Source organism: Thamnophis sirtalis, unplaced genomic scaffold (assembly GCF_051295495.1).
Source record: "Thamnophis sirtalis isolate CommonGarterSnake01/CBP01778 unplaced genomic scaffold, rThaSir2_p1.2 scaffold_7, whole genome shotgun sequence".
NCBI classification, from domain to species: Eukaryota; Metazoa; Chordata; class Lepidosauria; order Squamata; family Natricidae; genus Thamnophis; species Thamnophis sirtalis.
The window spans coordinates 84,220,428-84,232,748 of NW_028261387.1; the positions used below are offsets into that span (position 1 = coordinate 84,220,428).

At 39.2% G+C, this 12,321-nt stretch overlaps 1 protein-coding gene across 1 annotated transcript in view; it reads left to right on the forward strand.

The window, feature by feature from the left end:
* Positions 1 to 284: 284 nt before the first annotated feature.
* The window catches only part of ZNF831 (zinc finger protein 831), a 61,940-nt gene continuing 49,903 nt past the window's right edge, over positions 285 to 12,321 (forward strand). Inside the window, exon 1 of the mRNA XM_087720525.1 lies at positions 285 to 392. The gene's annotated coding sequence lies outside the window, so the exon portion shown is untranslated. The remainder of the gene's footprint in view (positions 393 to 12,321) is intronic.

Here is a 12,321-nt window from a genome sequence, read left to right on the forward strand (position 1 = left end):
ATAACAAATATTTTTTTAAAAAAGCTGGATGTAGCAAAAAAATATGATCTCAAGGCTATTGGACAAATTAGATGAGTTGCCTCTACATTTCAAGATGATATTGTCTTTACCATAACTGATCTAACACACAGAGCTGCAGTAGTAGAAATCTGGTGTTTCCTTGACAACTGATAAAAACACAAGTGCATAAAAACCAAGATAGAAGGATGCGGCACTCATAAATAGCGTGGGTTGGGACAGCAGTAGCTTAATCTGCTGAGGTTACATGTAAAGTAAGGAGAGAAAAGACTTGTGAGAAGTACAGTTATAAACTTCGTAGCATTTGGATTGGATCAACAGAAAAATGGAGGCAAGAGTCTGACCAAATCTGAGTATGATTTGGTGTCCTTAAGGTATGCTTGATTTTTTTTTCATGTTAACATGTAGAAAGATTCATGAGCCAGTGTACCTTGAGGTAGTCATGTTCCTTGTTTATGCTTTTTTCATTTTGGTGTCCATATGGAAGCATGCAGTAGTTCATGTTAAATCACTTTTCTGCATTTATAAATCTATTCTGTATTGACTATTCTTACATCCTTACTGTGTTTTGAGATTTCAATTTTTCTTAATCTTTGTCCTTACAAGGATGCAGATTTTTTTACTAAGAGTTCAAGAGGCATTAATAAAATGAAGGCATGCATGAGTCCAAAACTGCATTCTTTGAAATCTAAATTCCTTGAACAGAAAAGGAATTTGGTATTTTCTTCAGTATTCTGCAAACAATTGGCACTCAATTTGCATTTATAAAGTTTGTCCCATTTTTATTTTTTAAAGTAATAACAAGGAATGTTGTCATTTATAATCTAATATAAATGATTTCAGGTTTAAAAATCTAAACTTCTGAAACCAAATGCTCCACTTGAGCATAATGAATTACATAAAGTTGGAAAACAATACTTGTTTTTGTTAAATTGTAATGCCCTGCAGCAGTTTTGATATTTTGTGAAAAACCTATGCTATAAATGGTAACTAATAGAAGAAATTTCCCCCGTTCAACTTTAAAATATGCAAATTGCAATTACAAAAAACTGAAATGAGTTCATCCAAAAGGAATTAATAATTGCAGCAGGTATATCCATAGCAAGAAGGTGATGATTTTATACCTCTACAACTGCATTTCATTCAACTATCTGTTAATCATCTTCATAACACGATCACTGACAGAAAGATACACACTTATGCACGCCTGTTGTACTAATGACTAAGTACAGTTTCCAGTGTGAAGTGAAATGTACCTATAATTGATAGCTTAAAAGTTCTGTCTTTAGTAGCAGTGGAGATGTTTGAGAGCTTAGTTTTTCAGTTTTTCTAATATTAAGCAGGGACTCTTGGAAAGTGAAAATTCTATTTTTAATGGAAAGTCATATTTGATTTTATACAATATATTTACTGTTTGAAAATTCCTAGATATAAATAAGATGAATAATAAGAAAATTAGACACATGTTATAAAATCTGCAGTTAATAAATCAGGAGTAATTTTCAGTTTTCCAATGTAAAGGAAGAGAAATTCTGTATTGATGTAGGATTTCCTTAAAATTGTAGCTGTGGTTCATGAAGATAATTTAAAAAACAATTGACTTATCTTGAAATTTGGACGCTTTTACAAGTATGTTTGCACAAGTATATGCATTCATGCATTCACTTTAAAAAATATAAACAAGATTGTCTGTGTGTGTATATGTATGTGTTTGTGTGTGTGTGTGTATACATACATACATACACACACACACACACTCATACACACTTCTAAGAGCATGAATATGTTGTGTCAAAAATGTTTATCAGGTACAGTAGAAGACTTGGCTGTGATTCTGTACGGATTGTATATGCTATGGTTAAAAACCTTCAGTTATTACACAATAATCTATGAAAAAAGCAGACGAAAAGGAAGAGCTACTCCAGCTTCTCAGGAATCAAAGATTTTCAAGGTACAAATTAAAATGAATAAACTCAAGTTTTGACCATTTTGTAAATAATAGAACAATCTTAAATTAAACTGATTGCCTAGAAGATTTATCCTTTTTTAAAAAAATAACATCTACGAGGTTTAATCTGCAATGTAAGGAAATTAATCTTATGCCACTATAGTTAAACTGGAATTGAACATGCCAGATCATAAAACTATAGCCAAAATGGATCAGTATAGTATTTTATATTGTAGCCATTTCAACTCTGTTAGGTATGTACATATACAAATACATACATAGATATAAAATCTATACAGGTTGCTCCTAGATTCCTTTAAAAAAATGATTTCACTACCACATTTCACTAATTTTAAATAAAGGCCTGTTACTCCTTTGAATTTTTTACTGAGATATTTAAAAATGGGTCAGATTCTTTGATGCTGTTTTCCAGGTTTCCATGGTGCTTTATTTTTCAACAGAAATTCTGCGTAGTTTTCAACAGTCCAGTTACCATCAGTTATTACTTTAACTCTATACAATGATGTCAATTTTGTCTTGTTTAATGTTATTTTAATTTTTAAAAACTATTATAGAGCTCTTAAATTTGAAAGTAATTATTTTCATTCTCTAGTTCTTGTTTCAGTTTTAAGATTTATTTATTTACTAAATTTTCCTTTTGCCTGCTTCAAGCAGATCTCAAAAAAACAACAACATATAGGTAGTGCTGGAATTGACCACGATTGAGCCTAGTATTTCTGTTGCTAAGCAAGATAGTTGTTAAGTGAATTTTGCCCCATTTTATGACACTCTTGCCACAGTTAAGTGAATCGCTGCAGTAATTAAGATAGTAACACAGTTGTTAAGTGAATCTAGCTTCCTCACTTATTTTACTTATCAGGAGTCATGACCCTGGGACAATGCAGCCATCATATATATTAACCACTTGCCACACATCTGAATTTTGATCATGTGACCATGGGGATGCTGGAACAGTTGTAAGTGTGAAAAATGGTCATAAGTCACTTTTCAGTGCTGTTGTAACTGAATGGTCACTAAATGAACTGTTGTAATTTCAGACTACCTGTATATCCATAAAGATACATTGCAGTCAGTGAGACCATACTAAAGTATCACATAAGAGCAATTGTTAATATTGAATTTTATATTTCAGTTCTGCGATTAGCTACACTTCACTATCCCTGATCAATATTTAAATGATGTGCATATGTATATGTATCTGTTGACTCTTGCTTTACTTTATGAAATTATAAAGAAATTTTTGAAAGAAAACATAAAAGCAAAAATATTTCTTATCCAAAGCCTTTTATCTTTTGTATTACAAAGCAACTTCAATAAAATAAGCATGTCTCATATCTTCTTACCACTGCTTATACCATGATGGAATTTTCTGCATTCCAAAATACTGCAGAACAAGAACAGATGGGCCTTTTTTGTAGTATTAAATTTGTTATTGGTATCCTTCGTATTAAACCAAGACACAGAAAAAGGACCCCCGTGTAATAGGGAGGCCTACTTTAATATACTCCCTGTTGAATTCAGTTTTAAGATTCTGTAGCCTGTTCTTTCCCAAGCCTCTAATATATACTGACACAGACTTGGCTGTCTGCCACGACTAAGGAGGGAGATAAGCAACCGCTTGGCTAGGACCCAGAAAATTATCTCTATGAAAGCAAGGCTTGAATGCTCGACATTCTCCCAATCTTTCTCTACGCCTGGATTAGTAAACTGTTGTTTCCTGCAAAATTCCCCTCCAGTTGCCCCACCTATAAGCTCTCTGGGAGGGGCCAATCGGTAGCCACCTGTTCCTATTTCCTCTGTGAGCCTTTTTCCAAAGCTGCTCCCTCTTCCTCAGCCTTATGCATTTGTACGTCAGGGACAGCCTCTCTCTGTTCTACCTCATTGCTCCCTGACTCAGACGTCATCTGGTGGTCAACAGGGGCCTCTCTAGTCCCTGCTCTGACTCTGAACACCCCCCAGAGTCTTCCTCAGCCTCCAGGGCAGTCCCATAGTGTTCATCGCTGTCAGATTTCACCAACAGCTCAGCTGGCCGCTGTTGGGCCACACCATAACCTACTTCAATTTTTTTCCATATGATAAGCCTGCCTACTCAGAATCTTTGTGAGAACGTTGGTTTCTTGATTATGAGTTGCTATAAGTGGCTTGCTCCACATTTGAAATACATGTAGGGTAAACACGGTTACTCAGACTTACTATTCATTCCTCCCCCTCCTCATCCTCCCCCCTCCCTCTCCTCTCATAACACTAGAAAGAAATTTGCCTACCTAGTCAAGACCTCATGCGGGTTTCCCTGAAAATAAGACGGTCTTATTTTCTTTTAACCCCTGGAATAAGCACTTGGCCTTATTTTGGGGGAGGTCTTATTATTTTTGAGGTGCAGGAGGTGGCGAGCGTGGTTACCTCATGGCAGCTGCTGTGTTGCAATATTTTTAGGGAGGTCTTATTTTAACACATGCACTCAAAAGCCTGGTTGGACTTATTATCCAGGGAGGTCTTATTTTCAGGGAAACGGTATATAAATCAAGCCATAACCACTCATTGAGAAACAATAAAATTTAACTGTTTAATGGAAAACCAAACCGAAGGATGCCAGAGCTATCTCTGGAGGCAAACTGTTGTATGGTACAGAGAAGGGTTGCCTCTAGGCCCATGACGGCAGCGAACCTATGGCATGCATGCCACAGGTGGCACGCGGAATCATTTGTTAGGGCATGTGAGGCATTGCCCTGTCAGCTCAGTGCACATTTTTAGCTGTTTTTTGCCCCCTGGAGGCTTCCCTGAAGCTTCCGGAGGGTGAAAAACAACCCAACACACAAAACGGAAGTTCAGGAACGGACTTCCAGTTTGCGTGTTGGGCCCTTTTTCTCCCTCCAGATGTTTCAGGGAAGCTGCCTGAAGCCTCCGGGGGGGCAAAAGGCCCTATGGGCAACCCGGAAGTTTGGGAATGGACTTCCGGGTTGCCCGTAGGGCCGTTTTTCGCCCTCCAGACGCTTCAGGGAAGCTGCCTGAAGCCTCCAGAGGGCCTCTGGGGGAGGGCAGGGAGGCCATTTTCACCCTCCCCAGGCTCCTAGGAAGCCTCTGGAACCTGATAAGGCAAAAAACATCTCCATCGCGTGCCAAAAGTGGGAGGATGGGGGTCATGCGCGCATAGACACCCCCCCCCAATGTGGTCCTGCTTTTGGCACGTGATAGCAGAAAGGTTAGCCATCACTGCTCTAGGCCCTTGTCTTTTTATTAGTACAGCTGTGTTCTATAGCAGTGATCCCCAACCCCCGGTCCGCGGACCGGTGCCGGGCCGTGGAGTACCTAGCACCGGGCCGCGCAGCGGCCGGGGGCCATGATCGCTGCAGCGGCCGGGGGCCATGATCGCTGCAGCGGCCGGGGGCCATAGTTTCTTTCTGTATGCAAATTAGGGCTAACTGGCACAAGGGGTGTTACTGGACCGCTGGTGGCACTCTGACGTCACCAGCGGCCCACCGCCCCCCTGTGTCCAGCGCCGCCCTTCTCATTCCTTTTCAGCGCTTCAGCGCTGGCCGATTCCTGAAAAAAACCTAAGAGCGCCTGCGCAGCTACGTAGGGCTAGCGTAGACAGCGCTAGTAGCGTAGCCTTGCGTAGGCGCAGTTTGTGCTACGCTATCTACGCTAGCCATACTGAACAATCAATGTGTCGTCGCGAACAATGCCCCCTCACCCCTGCGCGCGCTCAGCGGGCCACGGTAAAATTATCAAAGGCTGACTGGTCCGCGGCGATAAAAAGGTTGGGGACCACTGTTCTATAGAGTTTACATTTGCTTTTGGAGGATGTTATAGAATTCATTGTCTACTTTTATGTGACATACTGAGAACGAGTGAAACAATGAATCCATGCTAAATTAATCCCTTGGTAATTAATTCATTAAGTAATGAATCCGTTAGTGTGTAGACTTTTAACAATACAGCCATCTTAATTACCTTCAGATGAATATGCAGAATAGCAGGACCTTGTCTTCATCTGTAGTTTTACTTTGATACAAGTTCCATATGTTATCTGCACACATTGCTTCCTTGTACTGTAAAGTTGATGAATTAAATAGGTTTGCCTAATTGATGCCAAAGATATGTCTTGTTCCTTGACATATATACTTGCCTATAACCATCGGCTTCTTTTAAATAAGCTACTCTCAACTTTTCACCTGCAGCATAGTGGAATAAATCCTTTCAGAATATTTTGAGCATTGTAAAAATTCTGACTAGTTATACTAGAGATAGTTATAGTAGAGGCTGTCCTTGCTTAATGACCAGTCTCTTAACGACCATTCAAACTCATGATGGACTCAAGAAATGTTACTTACGACCCATCCTCAAAGTTACAACTTCTGCCCATCGACACCCCCCCCCCCCAAAATCATATTTGCATTTTGGGCACTTGGCAACTGGCTTGCATTTGACTGATTGCTGTGTCCCACCGCCACGTGAATACAATTTGCAACATTTTTCTTATTTTCCAGTAGAAAATGGTAAAACCCCACCAATTGGATATTCTGGATTCACTAAATGATCACATGATTCACTTAATAGCAATGCTTTTTTTAACAACTTGTAAAAGTGGATATGCAATGACTTGCAACCAAAAATAGAGGCTCCATTGTGGGCATAAATTGAGGACCATCTTTAAAATTAATTTGAATCGTTTCAAAAAGAACGCTCTTAGCATTCCTAATCAAGATAAGCAAGGCAGCAGACAGCAAAACAAAGAAGCTCACAAATGAAAGTTCAGTGTCCTGTGGATCCTTACTAACATTTTTTGTTTGAGATGGATTCTGACAACCACAGTTGGAAGGCTTTTGCACCTCCAACTCTGTACAGTAAGTAAGTTGGGACAAGATGACAGACCCTGTTTGCCTCATGCAGTAGATAAATATGCAGCATTAATTAACTCTAGTCTAAACAGACAGACATCCTCATGTAACGTTTTCATCTCTGGAAAAGAACTCAGCTCATTTCCACAGCTTTTTTTTCCTGTTTAAGAAAAAAGATAAGCCTGTTTGAATCCAGCAGTTTAGCACACCAATAAGTATAAGCATAAGTATTTCTAAATTGCAGAATTGTTATGTGGCTAAAGTATCTCGCTGGTTGGAGAAGGTGTAAAGTTTCTCCTGAAGGTATTTCTTGGTAGAATGGGTAGGTCTGTTTGCAGCTGTAAATCAATGGCCCATTGTTTAAGATCAGCTACTCTGATAACCCATGAGCATATTCTCCAAAGCACCTGAGGGTAGAACAAGAATCAATGGGTGGAAACTAATCAAGGAGAGAAGCAACTTAGAACTGAGGAGAAATTTCCTGGCAATTAATCAGTGGACAACTTGCCTCCAGAATGCTCCAACACTGGAAGTTTTAAAGAATATGTTGGATGATCATTTGTCTGAAGTATTGTAGGGTTTCCTGCATAGGCAGGGGGTTGGACTAGAATACCTCCAAGGTCTCTTCCAACTCTGTTATTCTATTCTATTCTGCTCATTCACATCCAGCAAAGTCTTTCAAGGGAGGATTTACAGTCACAGACCTTATCTGGCTTGGAGAGCTGACAGACCGATATCTGCAAACCTTGGCAAGGAATCTTGGAGAGACACAAACCAATTAAGCGAGCTAATTGTCTCCTGCAAACTCCACTCCCCTTTCGCTCTTTTTATTTCCTCTGGGAGGGGCCATTTATTGTCCACCTGTGGCCTTATTCCCAAGTCAATCCCTGTTCTTTAGCTGTTCCCTTCATCTGGCAACTCTGCGCATGTGCACACTGGGAACAGGCTCCAGCTGTTTGTCTGCCTCACTGATGTCTGATTCTGAAGGCAGCTGATAACTAGCATACAGCTCTGGCCCCTTCTCTGCCTCCAACACAGAGCCCTGATCAGAACCTTCCCCAGACTCCAGGACTGGCCCGTGTTCCTCCCCAACCTCCTCACTGCCCGAATCTGCTAGCTCCACTGGTGGACCACAACACTTATCTAGGGCTCCCACTGCTTTCTGTTTAATGATCATCTTGCATCTTAGCATTACAATAGCAACCTGCCTGGATTGCCAACATGATCGTCAACGTCCGATGAATGATATGGCACAAGAAGAAGGGATATAAATTACCTGCTTTACGACAGTATTAGTTAATGATGACAGTGGTTCCAATTATCGTAATTTGAGGACTATATGGATTGCTTGTATACTGCAGAATAATAGCACAAACAAACCTCTCACTTCTGTTAGTAAAGAATCCTGGTGATTTCATTCCATTCCTTCGGAGACAGTGGTTGAAACACCATGGGGGCTCATACTCCAAAAAACCATCCCTCATTTCTCCAAGAAGCTGCAGATGTGATTAATCCACTTTCCGTGAGTGAGGGAGCCAAAAAGAATTATTGGAAAGAGAACTTTGAGTTATTTAAGGTTAAGGCAAACATGCAAGTCAAGCAGACGGAGCGAGTTTAGTACATATGGCTTTGTGCTTTGTGTCGGCAGCACTATGGTACAACTTTGTCCACAAAACAGGACCAATTTTAGATAGGCTTAAATTAGCAACTCTAAATTTAAGTTTCATTGTGTCCCAAAGACGTAAGTGACTGAAACAGAAGGTAATAAGGAGCTTTGTATGATTATACCACTATTTGCTTTGTTTAGAGAAAAACAAGATTGCTGAAATGATAATCTTGTCACGGAAATTTCTGTTTTCAAAAGAGTTTAAAATTCTACCATAAAATTCTGTTTAGATCTAAGAAGCACTATATTTGTGAAAAGAATGGTAGATTTTAATGTGAGACATTTTCCTATATTCATCTTAATTTAAAGAATAGTCTGAGATAGCAGGCAACAATTTTGACAGTTGTAGTACTATTGGATTGGGCTAATTTGATGTTCTCAGAGATTATATTTTGCAGAATATCTGTATGGGTGCAATATGCTGACTATAAACAGCTTAGAGGGGGCTATCAAGCACTGTGAAGCGGTATATATTGCTATTATAAAACCCCGGGCCTGTTGGTTTGTAATATTCAATTGGGTGAAATGTTACATTATAGGTCAGCAGCTTTTGAACCAATATACTTCAGAGCAGCTAACTTACAGAATGTGACTAAAATCTGGGATATAAATATAAATTTTCCAATCCCTTTAATGCCAAGTATGGCATATTAGGAAGCTTAGGAGTAAAACAGATATATCTGAGGCCATTAGGAAATGTAGTAATTGTGTAATACAAACTCTGATTGGTGAGATATTCAAAGGACAGTGCTGAATGAAAGATACTTGTGTGGAATCATTAATGCTCTTGATATCTTTCAGAGTTAAGAACCTGCTGTTAATGGTTTTTTTTTAAACACAAACTTTTATTGCCTTTCATTGGGAGAAATTCTTCTTTCTAAATTTGCTTTATTTCAAAATTTGCTTTAGTTGTGTCCTATATATTCTAAAGCCTATATTTTTATACCAATACAGTAATCCCCGATTTAATGACCACAATTGAGCTATAAATTTCTGTTGCTATGTTGTTAAGTGAGTTTTGCTCCCTTTTACGATTTTTCTTGCCAAAGTTGATAAGTGAATTACTGCAGATGTTAAGTTAGTAATACAGTTGTTAAATGAATCTGGCTTCCCCATTGACTTTGCTTGTCAAAAGATTGCAAAAGGTGATCGATCACATGACCCCGGGACACTGCAACCATCGTAAATATGAGTCAATTGCCAAGTGTAAGAATTTTGACCATGGGGATGCCACAATGGTCATAAGTGTGAAAATGGTCATAAGTCACTATTTTCAATGCTGTAACTTTGAATAGTCACTAAATGAACTGTTATAAGTCGAGAACTACCTGCAGTTGTGGCAGGCTTAAATGTTAAACATTAAAGTGTCTTGGGCAGATTGTCCAAATGTAGACTGATTTATACCATTTACATAAAATGTTGTCTGGGTGGCAGCGTAGTACTCATGGTGGCTGTTACTGACTTCTGGTTTGATGATTGGTTTCTTTCATTTCACTTGGACCTTGATGAATGTTGCACAATTAATCCCAAAACTTCCACAATTTACATTAACAACCTTTACATTACATTATTTCAAGACATGACATATAAAGTCAGGAAGATGGTTACGGTTCCACCACAAAACCGTGTTCGACTACACCACGCTCGACTAAACTGCGTAGCTGACATCAACAGGGCGACAGAAGCACGCTGTAAACGCTAAACCTAAAATTAACCCCCAAACCTAACCCCCCTAAACCTAATCCTAAACCTAACCCTTAACCTAACCCTAAACCTAACCCTTAACCTAACACTAAACCTAATCCTAATTCTAACCCTTAACCTAACCCTAATCCTAACCCTTAACCTAACCCTAACCCTTAACCTAACCCTAAACCTAACCCTAAACCTAACCCTTACCTTAAGTTGAATCGGCTTGCTTTCAAAGCGCTATTTAAAGCGCCCCTCTTTCTCCGCGCTGGCTGTTGTCGCCCTGTTGATGACATCAGTGATGCGGTTTAATTGGGCGCGGCTTAGTCGAGCGCGGTTTTGACGGGTCACGGATGGTTACTACTCAGTCACACTGAGCAAAGAGCTCCACTCCAAATACTGGAGAAGGAGGAAAGCTGAATGAAGTTAAGCACAATATCTCAACACTTTATCGGGTGAGATACAGAAATGTTAGCCCCATATGTAGGGCTTTCTTGAAGAGAAGAACAACCTTTGAATTAATGGTGAAACTTCAGTCAATGTCTAAACAGGTGGACTGCAGATTTTCTAGCGTTTGGAATTGAAGATGAAATATGAAGAACTTACAATCTTGAAAGTCCAAATAATTATATCTGATAAAGATTTGGAAGCTTTGAACATAATTATTGCCATTTCCTATGAAACCAAAATTAAAACTAGAAAAAAAGGAACACTTTTGTACTAACTTTGATACATTGCAATATGTTGAACTATGTAAAGTTCAAAGACAACTCACCAGAGACAACTGAAAAATAATGAATCTATCTTTGGATGCAGTTCTCTTGAATACTCAAAATGGAATAGTTTTGATTCTCTAAAGATAAAGATAAAGGTTCCCCTCGTACATATGTGCTAGTTGTTCCAGATTCTAGGGGGTGGTGCTCATTTCTGTTTCAAAGCCGAAGAGCCTTGTCCGAAGACATCTACGTGATCATGTGGAGATGTCCGAAGACGTCTCTGTAGTCACGTGGCCGGCATGACTAAATGCTGAAGGCGCATGGAACACTGTTACCTTCCCACCAAAGGTGGTTCCTATTTTCCTACTTGCATTTTTACATGCTTTAGAACTGCTAGGTTGGCAGAAGCTGGAACAGGTAACGGGAGCTCACTCCATTACGCGGCGCTAGATATTCAAACCTCCGAACTACCGACCTTTCTGATCGACAAGCTCAGCATCTTAGCCACTGAGCCACCATGTCCCTTTTGATTCTATACTATTAGTATCTTGTCTTTATTGAATACTGGATTTACTGGTTCTCTTTTTTTGAAAGTTAGGAAAAAAAGCCTTCTCAGCTTCCTTCACTAACTTCAATTTATTAAAACTTACTTTCTTGATACTGACTATGCAGTTCTGCATTACCTGTCTGTACTTCTCTTCCCATTTATTTGTAGTTTTCATATGTTCATTAGGTTCTTTTGAGTAGCCACACTGGCTTCTTTTACTAGTTCTCATTTTTTGCAATTGTGCTTTTAATGTTTCCTTTTTCCATGAATTTTATGAACCAATTTTGCTTTTCTTTTCTTTGACTGGCTTAAGAGGTCTCATTTAAGTACTACTTATATTTTCTGTATTACACAAGTGTTTATCTTCTGTAATGCACAAGTGTTTATCTAAAATCTTTACCTGGGGCTTTTTTTGCTTCCATTCTCCAAAAGATTCATTTTAAAGCCCTCCTAATAAGGATACGCACTGGCCAAACACATTTACACCAGTCCATGCATGATACAGCCCATCGTGTCTCAGCAGTCTGTTATATAGGTCAAAAAGACTGTTGTCCCAGAACCCAAATTTCTGTTTGCAGCATCTTGTGTAGCCAATTTAGTATTTCCCTTTTCACTTATCTCCCATAGTTGGATGAGAATGCCCTGGGGTATTGAGCTTTCTTCCAAGGTTATTGAATGTGATAGTCGCAGCTGTTCTTTGCAGTGTCATTTGTCCCCACCTGTATCAACAGGAAGAGATAATTGTCCGTGAACTTGTTAAATCTTGAAAATTGTTTGGTCATGTCCATGAACCTGGCACACATCTCCCTTCGTGAGCTGATGAGCCCAGTCATCATCCATCTGTTTCCGTTCCTTTTAATAATGAAATACCAATAACC